Below are 13,569 nucleotides of genomic sequence, written 5' to 3' on the forward strand. Positions count from 1 at the left end.
AAGCCTGGGGTGGGGTGGAGGAGGTCTCTAATAGGTGGTTAGAAAGTAGAGAGATGTATGAGAAGGGAAAGGGGGAGAGGAGAAAAAAGTTGAGAAATGTTGCTGAACTTTTGATGGACTAGATGGTGGAAGAGAATGTATTTATGGCTCTTGGAATAACCTAGATTGATGGTTTCAGAGTGTAGCCAGCTATCTTTAGCTCCAGGACAGATAAGAATCTGCACACATAATCCCTGACTCGTTACAGTCCTGACCTGCAGGAAGTCAACTCAAGGTGATAAAGTTTGGTAGACTTGTGTGGCCATTGGAGGTAGGAAGATGAAAGTAGCAGTCTTATTTGATTCTGTAACATTGGGGGGGAGGGTGTAAAAATATTTGGTTTCCTTAATACTCCCTTAGAATATGAATTAGAAAAGTATGTTCTAAGTCTGTTCAGCACATGTGTGTTGATGATAGGCAAAATCAATCAGCAAACAGTAAAACAGACAGAAAGATAGGATCTCACACGTGATTGAAAAGCATCTTGAGTGAGGAGAATCTGAGAGTAAAGTGAATTGTTCTTGATTCCAAAGAACCAATAAATTTCCACTAAACACCTACAAATCAATTTCTATAGTTCCCATAGACACACTGTAATAAGCAAGAGCTTTTGGTGTGGATGAAATATATAGAAGCAAAAGGAATATCCTTCTCCACTTTTCCCTGAAAACTAAATTTGCATTTGAAGACAGATAAAAATGAATGTGCTTATTCTTTATGTTTGGAGTTGTCCAGGCAACCTCGTTTTGCCAAGTTTGGTTCAGGGTGGCTCTTCCACCCCTGCAGGAGAAGATAAGACTCTCTTTCCTGACAATCACAGTTTTTTCCATGGCTCAGGTATAAGCTTTTCTCTGAAGTCTTATGCAAGTGTTGCCCTTAACCTTTACTGTCCTAGAAATTCAGGACCCACATTTGAAGAGGCAGACCATCTGCAACAGCCAAATTAGGAAAGGAAAAGAAGTTGACTTTTGTTTTAAACTTGGCAAGAGAAGAACTGAGAAGTTTTGTGGCCCCCCCAAAGTAGGCACTGGATGGAATCAAGGAGGTTTGTCATTAACTCTTAGCAAGTTGCCCTCTACGACTTGCAAAGAAGGGCTACACAACTCTTTCTGGGCTAAGAGTGCTGTCTGCCCAAGGAGAAGTGTATCCATTCAGCTGCAGGCAGAGGCTGATCAAATTCATGGACTTCCTGATTTGAGCAGTTTTTCTTTTTTGTTGTTGTTTTGTTTTGTTTGTTTGTGTGTGTGTGCTGAGAGAGAGAGAGAGAGAGAGAGAGAGAGAGAGAGAAGAGACAGACAGAGACAGACAGACAGACAGACAGACAGACAAAGACAGAGAGAGAAAGAGAGAGACATGGAGGGAGAGAGAGAGAAAGACAGAGGAAGGTAAGAAAAATAAGAGAGAGATGGAGGTGGAGAGGGAAAGAGACAGGGAGACAGAAGGAGGAGGAGGAGGAGGAAGGGAGGCACAGAGAGAGAGAGAGAGAGAATGAGAGAATGAACTCAGGAAACCCCAATGATTTCTAGAAGGGAAAGATATAAATAGCATTAGTAGTCCCTCCTGCCTATCATCTGTGGAGTAACTTTGGCAAAAGGTTGTGTATGTGAAAGAGTTTCCTAGATATTTGTTCTACCTTCTCTCTAAATAATGCAAAAATTTAAAAAAAAATCTGTGACAACAAATGTGAAATGATTTTTTTTTTTTTAGGAAAAGCTCCTACCAGCATCTGTTTCTGGCTCAGTATGTGGTGAGCAATGCAGATTGGGCAAGGCAGCTAGCTAGCTAATGTAAGTTCCTTATGCTGATGCATGAAAAGAGGAGTAAGGGGCAGGGAAGGGCTACTCCTTGACCAAAATAAGAATGCTTCTCCTGCTGCAGCTCCTGAGTATCATTCAGGTCTGCTAAACAAAAGGCCCCTTTGGAAGTAGCTAGAGGTCTTGGGGCCTCATGCAACCCATTATTAAAGCAATTCCCAGTCCTCGTGATTTGCCTGGGGATTCTTCATTTACAAAGGCAGAACAACGGAATTCAAGCTGCTGATGGCTGTGAAAACAAGTGATTTTGAACCTCAGGTAGCATGGCAGAAGTTGTCAGGAGAGTCTTGAGACAGAAAAGATTTCATTTTTAGAGAATAGTTTCTTCTGTTCTAAAAGCAAAAGGTCTTAGATATACTGTTGTCAATTCTCAGGGCCACTAAATAAAGCAATATGCTATAAGGGCCCCAGCTGGCATGTGCTGAGGAGTCATTTTCCTTTTTCTCCTCCACTCTTTTCAAGACTGGAGAACCTCTCCTTTTTTTTTTTTTAAGGCAATTGGGGTTAAGTGATTTGCCGAGGGTCACACAGCTAGTAAGTGTCAAATGTTTGGTCTGAGGCAGGATTTGAACTCAGGTCCTCCTGACTTCAGGGATGGTGCTCTATCCACTGTGCCACTAGCTGCCCCAAACCTCTTCTTTTTAAACATTCTTTCAGAAGCAATGCTAAAAGGCCAACTTCTTTACAAAACAGACATGCAAGAATTTGAGAAGGAAAAAAAATGTTTGGGAGAAGTCTGTGCCTATGTATTATTTCCATAGAAATGAATTGGCTAAGGTTGGTTTTTCATTGTTAGTGGCATCTGAAGCAACCAGTTCAATCCATCTCCAATTTCAGATGCTTCGCCTTGTTACTCTGTAAGTACAGATATCTTACTCTTCCCTTCCAATCCCATTTCTAACCTTTGTTTAACCTGTATTTATCTTGCCTGCACGAATTTATATATGCTGTCTACTCCATCCTAACGTAATTTCCTTCAGAGTAGGGTTTATTCCTACTTTTTCTTTGTCTCTCTGGTCCTTAAAACAGTTCCTGGAGCATTAGTAATTGTTCATTGATTGGACACAGAAAAGGTTAAGAACTCCTGCTGTAAGACCACAGAGAACCATTGAACCCATTGAGGATCTTTAGGGCAGGAGTCATCTCCAGTCACCCTGATCTTTATCTTACCACTGGACCCAGACGGCTCCAGAGGAGAGAGTGACTTTGCACAGCTCTGCCTCACTTAAATCCAATTCACTTGCAAGTCATGACATCACCTTGCTGATGTCATGGACCTCTTCGAGAACAAAGGTCAAACAAAAACAACAACAATTTCATCTGCCTCCATGAACTCTATCAATGATGACAATGATGAAAAGTGAAATGAAGAAAACAGGAATAACAACAAACTATACTGAAAATGCACATGGAACACTGCCACAGACAACTGTTGTCCACAAGTACCCATATGTGATGCTGACCCATAAACATTTAACAATGTTTTTAACCTCTGAACGACATAGAATGAAAAACTCTCAAAAGGCAAGACAGAAAATCCAAAATGGAAATCCACTAGAAGGAAGGAAAATGACATGAGACCAGAAGATCACCTTTTGTTTGAATCTTAAATATTTTGCTTATAACCTATGTGACCTTGGGCAACTCACTTCTTCTGGACTTCAGTAGCTTATCTGTAAAATAAAGAGGTTGGACTATGTTGGCTAAGGGCTTAATCTCTAATCCTATCCATTACCACTTAATGTGTTAAGGCCTTGATCCTATGATCCCATTATCCTGTCTGCTACAGGAGTTGTCCCAAAGATGCTTTTAGTGTGCCCACACAAGATGAGCCCACATCCTGGTAATATCATTCACTTGCAAAACAAACAAAAAAACCCTGTCTTTTTATCCATCAGGGCAGTTGTCTGTTGAAAATGAAACCTGAAAGAATACTGGCAGGATAGCGACATGTTCCAGTACCATTTCTATCCAAACTCCATTGAATACAATGAGAAGAAAGGTATAATGATCTTTGGCAGTTATTTGGAATTTTTAAGATTTGCTAGCTGTTTTGCATACATTATTTCATTTGATACTCTATGAGGTAGGTACCAAATTCCCATTTTACAAATGAGAAAACTGAAACTCAAAAAGGTTCAATGTCTTGCCTATGATAGCTAGTAAGTGATGAGTCAGAGATTCAAACTGAGTCTGAAGTCCAAGCCTCTTAAGATTCCAAGTCTCATCTTTTCCGTACTATACTACTCTGCCTGAACAAGGCCTATTTGAGAGAGGCTACCAATTATAAAGTGTCTCACTTGGCTAGAGGTTGTCTGCTTTTGGCTGAGCATACTTTGTGCAGAATCAGCTAACGTTGCTTCCAGGACATTTCAAGTAAGGAATATGAACAGCTGTAAAGATGCAGACAGGCTATTAAAATAAAGCAACTCAGCCTATTGGAAAGAACACCAGACCTGCAAGTCACGGGATCATAGATTTAGAACTGGAGGTCATCTGGTTCAACCTTTCATTTTGCAAATGAAGAAACTCATTTCAGAGTTCAGCTCAGAGCATTTCAATGACTTGCCCACAGCTAGGAAGCGTCAAAGCCACGACTCAAGCCCAGGACCCCTGGTCTCTATGGACTGCCCCCATACCTCTGCCATGAACCATCTCTATGACCTCAAAAAATTCACTTAATTTCTCTGGGCCTCAGTTTCCACATCTGTGAGATGAGCAAGGAGGGACAGAAAGGAAGTTGCACAGAGGCCCAGCCAGGCCAGCTCTAAAATCTGATGATTCTTATATTCTTGTGTTCCTGGTATCTGTGTCAAGACACTTGGCCGCAGCTTTGGTTCTCCCGGAAATTACTTGATATCTTGATAGCTGTAAAAGTGAAATCATTAGGTCACAACAAGTTGATGAATTATTTTGTTGGGTCCATTTGTTCCTGCTCATATTCCATTTGGATTAGGAGACGCCTCATTAGTCTAGGATGGCTGGACTCAAATTGAACTGTCTTTGCTTGTTTGGGGGGGTTCTTCTAGGGATACAGTTCACTCATGGTTCATAAGTATGATTATCTGCTGGAAACAGAGCAGGCTTTTATAATGAAGATAGGCTTGTATTTACAATTCCTGAGAAGTGTACATTTTAATTTAATGTAAATTAAATTACATGTAAATAATTAATGTAAAAAAATTGTAAGTTGCTCACTAATTCAAGTGAACAATAGGGTATACCTCACTTTTCTTATCACCTATTTTCCCTATGAGAAATAAGGAGAAATATTTTTATATGAGACAGAAGGTAGAAAAAATGGACAACCAAAGAAATGAAAAACCTGTCCCCCAATCCCTGAGTCTAGATACAAAACAATCACATGCCCTTCATAAAAGGGGAAAGAGGAAAGGGAGGCGAGGTAGAAAAATAAACCCAAATTATTTGCCCCCATTTCAATCTAAAATCCTTGTCTGAAATTCCATGTTGCTACTTTGGGGAAGTGGGAAAATTACCCCATACAGGGGAAGAATAGCATCAGATTTTTCAAAGTAAGGGGGACTTCTAGGACACAGATAAAGCACATGATACTTTTCCAAGACTAATGAAACTGAGTCTGCAGACTGGTTCATGTTACAGTTATAAATATGAAAAGCACAGCAAAGAAAAAGGATGCTGTTTGGCAGGTACACACAAGTGTTATTTTGCATTCCTGCAGGCTAACTGAAAATCCATAAATACTGGAGGAGGTCCAGGTTTCCTTCCCAATGATCTATATGGTCCAGACTGGCTTAGTTGTCCTTTCCAGAAGTGTCAAGAATGGCAACAGAAAACAAACCTACTGATCAGCTGCTTTTCTGAGACCAGCCATCCATTGGATGTTGCTGTGGAAGATGGTCAAGAATGGCTCCATGCCTGAGTTGCTCCTTAAAAGATCAAAAGGAGATAAATCACAACAAGGTGATGGGTATTAAGCCCACTGTAAATGTGAACGAAAAAATGGATGACTAAATTCTATCTGCTTCAGATCAAATAAAGTTAATACATGATACATTCACTATTTATCTCACGTTCTGTGATAGGTGATCCTTTCCAGGTCTATGATTTAATGAACCTAATTACATAGGACTCAAGTCCTCCTGATGCCTTATCCTTGCTTGGAGGTGAATCTGAGTTTCAGAAGGCTTTGTTAACAGAGTGCAATCTTCAGCAGCTTCTGCCATGCTCTGGAGAGGCTCTGAGATTGTTTCTGCTGCCCAAAGGGCAGCTTCTTAAGGTCAGAGAATTCCATCACCAGGATACTGTCCATTAGGTGATGAATTATTTAGCCACAGCAATCCACGAAATAGTTCTTTTCGTAGATAACTAAATGTGAATAGAATGATGCTTCACATTTCTTATATGAAAGAAGCAATGCACATTCAGAGATATTTGTAAGACTATATTGAACATCAAAAAAATTTTTTTAAACTCCACTATCAATGATTGGGAGGCATAACAGTAAACAGCAATGTTTTTGTTGTTGTTGAGTTATTTCGGTCATGTCCAACTCTATGGGGTTTTCTTGGCAAAGATATTGGAGTGGTTTGCCATGTACTTCTCCAGCTCATTTTACAGATGAGGAAACTGAGGCAAATAGGCATAAGTGAGTTGCCCAGGATCACATAACTAGTAAGTATCTGAGGCCAGATTTGAGCTCAGGTCTTCCTGAGTTCAGGCCTAACACTCTATACCTTATACCACTTAGCCCCAAAACAACAATGTTACTAGCTATTTACTACCCTCACTTTATACATGTATACACTTCAAGGCCAAGATATCCAACATGCAGCCACAGGCCATATGTTGTGTGGTCCACAGCACTCCTAAGTGTGATCAGAATCAGATTAAAATATAATTAGGAAATGTTTTATGAAATAAATAAAAATACAATAAAACATAGATAATGTTTATCAATCAATTGATAAACACTTAATAAACACCTACTATGTGCCCACAGTTTACTATGTGCTGAGGATACAAAAAGGTAAAAGACAGTCTCTGCCCTGCAAGAGCTTATAATCTCATGGTTAATATGTAGTTTCCTAAGTCAGTATGCCTCAGCAGGGCTTCATATATATGGTTCAGTGACCCCCATTTCTACATGAGTTTGATACCACTGCTTTAAGTTTACAAAGCATTGTCATCACAATAACTCTGTGAGGTAGGTCAGGTAATTATCACCAGCTTCATCTTATGGAGGAAAAAAGCTGAGATTCAGACATGTTAAGTGACTTGCCTATGACAATTTCTGTATTTCTGTTCTTAATCAGTCCAGGTCTCCAAGTAAGAGACTGATTTATTCATTGATTCAGTTTCCCATGAAAATGATTGCTCATTGGCTTTTTTTTTAGGAGGAAAACCTGAGGGTCACTTTCAAAAAAGTAATTTTTTTTTATATTATAAACTTTAAAAGCCATTAACAAGCATGAAAATTCAGGATAAAAGAACAAAAAATGAACTTAAAGCCAACTGGTAGGCAGTATGATGAAGGGTCATGGGAGCCAGAATGACCTGCATTCAAATCTTGCCTCTCTCTGACACATACCAACCATATGATTCTTAACAAAGACACGACCTCTCTATACTTAGAACAGCTCTGAAAAACCATAAACCTCAAAAAAAGGTGGTGACCTGCTTTGGTAGGGGGAGTTCCCTAGGCTAATTAAAATCACAGACTTAGTCCTTATCCTTACTTAAAAAAAACCCCAAAATTTTGAACCTGAATACAAAAAGACAAAAAAAAATCATTTCCATGTATATAGCACAACATAAAAAGAAGATTCAACATAAAACTGTGAATTTCCATTTCAGTTTGCTTTAAAAAAAATGTATGTAATAAATAGTACGTGTCGTTTTCAAAGCTACCCTGCTTTTCTGTGCTACCTTCTAAGTTTTTTTTTATTCTCTGCTGTTCACTTTTTAATTTTTTTTCTCCTTCCCTCCCCAGCCTGCCTCAGAGAAGGCTACCATCAGACAAAAATATGTGTATGTATGTAAAACCATACCATACACACTTTTTATCAGTTCTTTCTCTAATCCCTATCCCTACTAAATTTAACACAGTTATAATATCCTGTTTGTTAATGGCCTTTGGTCATGGTCCTTTTACCTACAGTCCCCACTGATATTGAAAGCAGTGGTAGGAAAAACATGGATCTCCTTCAGAGCCCTCATGGAATGAAACTGAATTTTGAATACAGACAGAGTATTGTTCTCATTTCATTCAAGGACATTAACTTGTTTTTAATCTAATGATGACCAAGAAACCATGGCGCTAATGGAAAATAAGCAGTGTCAGCTCTCCTCTTACTGTTTGCCAAACTGATGTTCTGGGAGCGAGAGGACAAGCCTCTAGCATTAGCTGGGAAGGGATGGGTAAAATTACTAAAGAAAAGTGAAGCAACCAAGTCTGGGAAAGATTCAGCTAAGGCACTGCCACCTGAATCCACATTTAGTTTCACAGATCCCCTGTATCAAAACATTTCACTCTTGGCTGGAAAGAATCTTAACATTTCAATTTTTATCTGTACCCAATCTTTCTGTTCACTCTTGATATACCCTCCACTAGCTTGGAAAATAGGTATTTGGCAGACAGACTAAGAGCTATGTATTTTTTTATAAGGAATGTAAATGTCAAAGAGAATACTGTAACACATTCAAACAACTTTGAAAATACTACATCTTTCTATTCTACCATAGTCTGGTCCTTTGGTTCTGGGTTTATGCCCCAAAAGGAACTAAACATTTGAATGATTTGAAGTTTTGTTGTTGTTCCAGGTATATCATCTCTTTGTGATCCCACTTGAGGTTTTCTTGGCAAAGATACTAGAGTGGTTTTGCCATTTCCTTCTCCAGCCCACTTTACAATTGAGGAAACCGAGGCCAACGGAGTTAAATGACTTGTCTAAGGTCGCACAGCTAGTAAGTGTCTGAGGCTGGATTCGATCTCATGAAGATGAATCTTCCTAACTCCAGGTGGGGCACTCTATACCCTGTGCCACCAAGCTGCCCCAAATAAACTTTAGACAACCCCAATAACTAGCAGAGTAGAAGCAAAACTAGGCAGAATCTTTCCATGTACCCCAATTCCTCTTCTCCTCTTACTCTTCTTTTCTCACCTCTTATGTTGTTGTTACTTCTTTCCAAATCACTGACACCTGAAAAAAAAAAGTTCTTCCATGTGGTCTGGAGCTGTGGGTGCTGACCACAGTTTAAAGGTCGGGTAACTGAATGTGAGGGTAGTGAAAAATTTGGCAATAGTAAAAGGTTTCTGAACGTGCAATGACTAAAAATTAATTAAAAATCAAACACATAATGAATCCGAGGTGCTTCTCACCACACTTGCTCGTGTTGCATCACATAACTTCACTGCAGCCTTGGTTGCACACACAATATGCTCACTTTGAATTGCGCAGGCCATCACACCATGCAATGCCAGCTAACACTGCCAGAAACACCTCGGCTCAGATTCGAGACCATTGTATGTTGTGAATTGCAGTGTTTTTACTGTATGTACAAAATCGTTAAATGAATTTTGGCTTGGGATTAGAACAGAATTTCCAACAATTTCTGAAATAGCTCTTCCATTTTGTACTACATATTTATGTAGTACAGCATTGACTATTTTAATCAAAATATCGATCAACTCTGAAAAAGGTTGAAGATACTCTATGTCCTGCAGTATCAAAAAATCGACCAAGATTTAATTCTTTATGTAAAAATAAACAAGCACGTCCATTTCATTAGACTGCGAATTTGCTTTCATCTTTAGTAAGTGGTAAGATTATAGGTACACCAAAGAATTGTTTTAAAATAAATTTCTTCATGATTTATTATCAGTAAATGTTTGATTTGTATACCTATTTTATATACCTATTTACCCAGGGTCATGTAAAAATTTCTCAGGTGAAAAGCAGTCACAAGTGCAAAAAGTTTAAAAAACCCTGGTAGGGTACCCAAAAATGTAATCAGCAAAGAAAAAATTTAAAGACCCCCAAACTCCTGTGTTGTCACAACAGAAGAAAAGGGTGGAAGGAAAGGAAGAACAAATTAATAAATTCAGAATAAAACACAACAAAATATTCTGAAATGTAAACATATGGTGATTAATCAACTGATTCCATTTAATTCAACAAGCATTTATTAAGTGTCTACCACATTCTAGGAATTGTGGATACAAAGGTTAAAAATAATCCCTGCCTTCAATAAGCTTACATTCTATTGGGGGAAAATAACGCATATAAAGACAAGCACAATGCCTGGCAAACAATAAGTGCTTAATAAATGCTTGTTGACTGGCTAAAATAAATGCAAAATATATACAAAGCACTAACAATAGTGCTCTAGTCATACTGGTTGAAAGTTATTTAACTGAATAAAAAGACATACCCAAAGAGCTTAGAAAATGAGATGATTATTTGCAAATGTCCACAAAACTGTAATTTGCCACTTCATTTACATAGTGCTTCTATTCAGCACTGCTCAGTCTGAGAATATGTATTTTAAGCATCATGAGCTATAAGCTATAAATAAGAATATTTGGTATTGCTCTTGTAAATCCATCCAGGTCTGCTAGGAATTTGGAGATTTTTTTGCCAATCAACTCAGTTTCTCATGACATTATTTGCTGTGTTCCCTTCCCCTTCTTTTAAAAGTATCAACTTAATAAACATCCACAAATATGAACATTTCAACAAAAGAGAAAAAGACCATATATGAAACTGAATTTTGTTATGTACTTTTTTTAAAGAGTTTATAAAATTTAACCCAGTAGTGACAAAACTGCCCTTCTGAATTTCCTCTTGCTTTCTTCTGTGTATTAAAAAAATATATATGTTAATGCCCTTTTCTTTACATTCTTTAGTTTTCCAGTCCCTATTATTACCCTTCTGCTATGCTTCCTCTCTCTCCTTTTTGAAGTGAATCCAGAAATGACATTGGGATTTTATTTCCCAGGGTCCTTTTGCATATAAGTCCAGATGCACCCTAAAAGCAAAGGAGATGGGGTAAAGAAATGGGAATCCTTCTCCCTGCATTTTGTAAATCCTCTTGACAAACTCTGAAAATATCTTCACTTACTTAAGCCTCCAGAGAAGGAAGGCATTCTCCAACTGTCTTATGACTGTTATTACCAGTGTGATGAAGTAATAATGCAATACAGATCTCTACCCAGCCCTGTTATTTTAATTTCATACTTTTCTTGGTCTCTGCATCTCATCGCCCTTGCCCATAACTCTCCATCATCAGCTAGTAACCAAATCCTCTATCTGATATGTTAGATATGAGTGAAAAAAGCATACATGCAAGTCTTTCAGAGGCTGTGACTCCTGTTTCAGCACCTCTGGGCAGTTCTGTTGCATAATTCCTACAATGAACTCCTTCCAGGGGCCACTTGGGTGCTATCAATCAAACACATATTTCCTGCAGATAGGCATAAAGAAAATGGTTGTTTGTTTGAAAGAATCAATCAGCAAAGTTAGGAAGGGTATAAATAATGTCTCCCCACAAGTGCACCTCCGTGCATTTTCAGAATCATTTTTCTTAAAGGTCTGAACTGTTTGAATGAGTTGTTTTTCTCTTCCAGCTGAGAACGAATAAGATGAAATGCACAAGGAAAGCTGATCTGAACATTTCCTTTATAGTAGATAAAATCAGAAATGGAGAGAATCTTGCAAGTAAGCCTGATTCATGATCTTTCTAGGCCAATTTTACTGATTCTACATATTCTTAGAGTTTGGATTCATATCTAAGCATTGGAAACTGATCTGAGCAAAAGCAGAGCATGAATTAAAATAATACTTTTCTGCAGAGGATTTTGTCCAGTTCTTTATGACTCCATTTGCGGTTTTCTTGGCAAAGATCCTAGAGTGGTTTGCTATTTCCTTCTCCAGCTCATTTTACAGATGAGGAAACTGAGGCAAACAGGATGAAGTGATTTGCCCAAGTTCACATAGCTAGTCAGTGTCTGTGGTCAGATTGAACTCAGGAAGATGAGCCTTCCTGACTCCAGGTCCAGCACCCTATCCACTGTGCCACCTAGCTTCCTTACTTGAGGTTTTGAGGAGAACTTTATCTATTTGCTTGAAATCCATGTTCTAGTTAGCCCATAATGTTTCACTTAAGGAGGCCATTCAAGAAGACATACGATGAACATTTATCACCTACCAACCTCATGAAGGACCACAGAATCCTCCTTCTGGGCCAGCCCTCTCATTATATATTAGATGTAACCAAAAGGTTAAGTGACTTGCCCTAGATCACACACATAAAGATCAAAGGAGGGATTTGAACTCAAGATCTCTGATTCTAAAATCAGTGCTTTTTCTTTATATCTTTTTAGGTGAGGTACAGTCTGTCCTCTCACTGGGGTTACTGTCTAGCAGGAATTAGTTTAAACTTGCTTCACAAGTTCTAAAATAACAGGTTACTTTTATGTAGCACTTTGTACATCCTTTCCTCAAAGCAACCTTTTCAGTAAGATCATATTAAGAAATTTTATCCCCATTTTACAAAGAAAGAAACTGAGTCAGTGAAAAGATAAGAAATATGCCCAAAGATCCATTGGCTGGTAAGTTACAGAGACAGTACTCACTCCTCTACTTTCTTGTTCTAAATCCAATCACAGCACAAAGTCTTCCGCCTGAATTTTTATTTTCATAAAGCATGGTATAGTTCACGTAGCTCTTTCCTTACAGCAGTCCTGTGATAGAGGCAGTTAGAGTATTATCACGACTTTATTAGTCGAGAAAACTGAAGCCTGGAGTGGTTAAGTACGGGTACCCAATGACGGTGAATACTCACCCGACAGAAAAAGGCATGTGGAGAATACAAAGCAGCTACCTGAGTCTGGTGACCACATTTCACCTTTGAGAAGTCTAGCCTCTATGCACTGCCTGATAATGATAGTATTGCTCTTCTGGTGAAAGTTTTAACTTCTCAAGTTTATTCAAAAACTTGTAGACCAAAGAAACTTTTTTTTTCCATTTAAGGAGAAGAAATTTCTAAATCATAAATATTTTTGAGGTACACAAAGTTCCTTTTTTAAAAAAATATTTAATAGTATTTTATTTTTTCCAATTACATGGAAGGGCAGTTTTCAACATTCATTTTTTGAAAGATTTTGAGTTCCAAATGTTTATCTCTCCCTCCCTTCTCTCCCCCCTCCCTAAGAGGGCAGGCAATCTGATACAGTTATACATGTGCAGTCATTGCACAAAGTTCTGAAGCAACTTTTATGCTTAGAGATCACACCAAATATAATTGCTGGGTAATGGCCCTTCAGCTTGAAAGAAAGTAACTGAACCATTTACAGTTGTATATAAGATCGTATAACCTTGGACATGGATGGGCACCTGGCCCTTGTTTTGCCCTTTGTTCCTTTACCCTCACGCTAAGTCATGTTCATGGATCAGCCCTTAGAGGCTAGAAATATGCAATAATAGAATACCTGACTAGGTTTCAGACTATGGTAAGTAATCATGGAAAACAAGACAGCTTACCTGGACTACATAGGGATTAAACCCATAACCTTACCATCATGGTATTCAACACAAGTGAGCTAGCCAATCACCCATTCTGGTGATAGTGACCCAAAGTAAAACACACCCCACTGACTATCACTGAGTCAGTAATAACATATTGATTTGTTATTTGAGTTTGTCTCTGTTTCTTATTTTCAATCATACTTTCTATA

The 13,569-nt window shown here is 38.4% G+C and overlaps 1 long non-coding RNA gene across 1 annotated transcript; it reads left to right on the forward strand.

The window, feature by feature from the left end:
- Positions 1-1,339: 1,339 nt before the first annotated feature.
- On the forward strand, positions 1,340-5,892 carry LOC144457546 (uncharacterized). The gene is made up of 2 exons (XR_013486936.1): positions 1,340-1,826; positions 5,554-5,892. It is a non-coding gene; the product is annotated as an uncharacterized LOC144457546 (long non-coding RNA).
- Positions 5,893-13,569: the final 7,677 nt, after the last annotated feature.

The sequence above is a fragment of the Phascolarctos cinereus genome, unplaced genomic scaffold, assembly GCF_003287225.1.
Source record: "Phascolarctos cinereus isolate Bilbo 61053 unplaced genomic scaffold, phaCin_HiC Scaffold_5;HRSCAF=322, whole genome shotgun sequence".
Taxonomy (NCBI): domain Eukaryota; kingdom Metazoa; phylum Chordata; class Mammalia; order Diprotodontia; family Phascolarctidae; genus Phascolarctos; species Phascolarctos cinereus.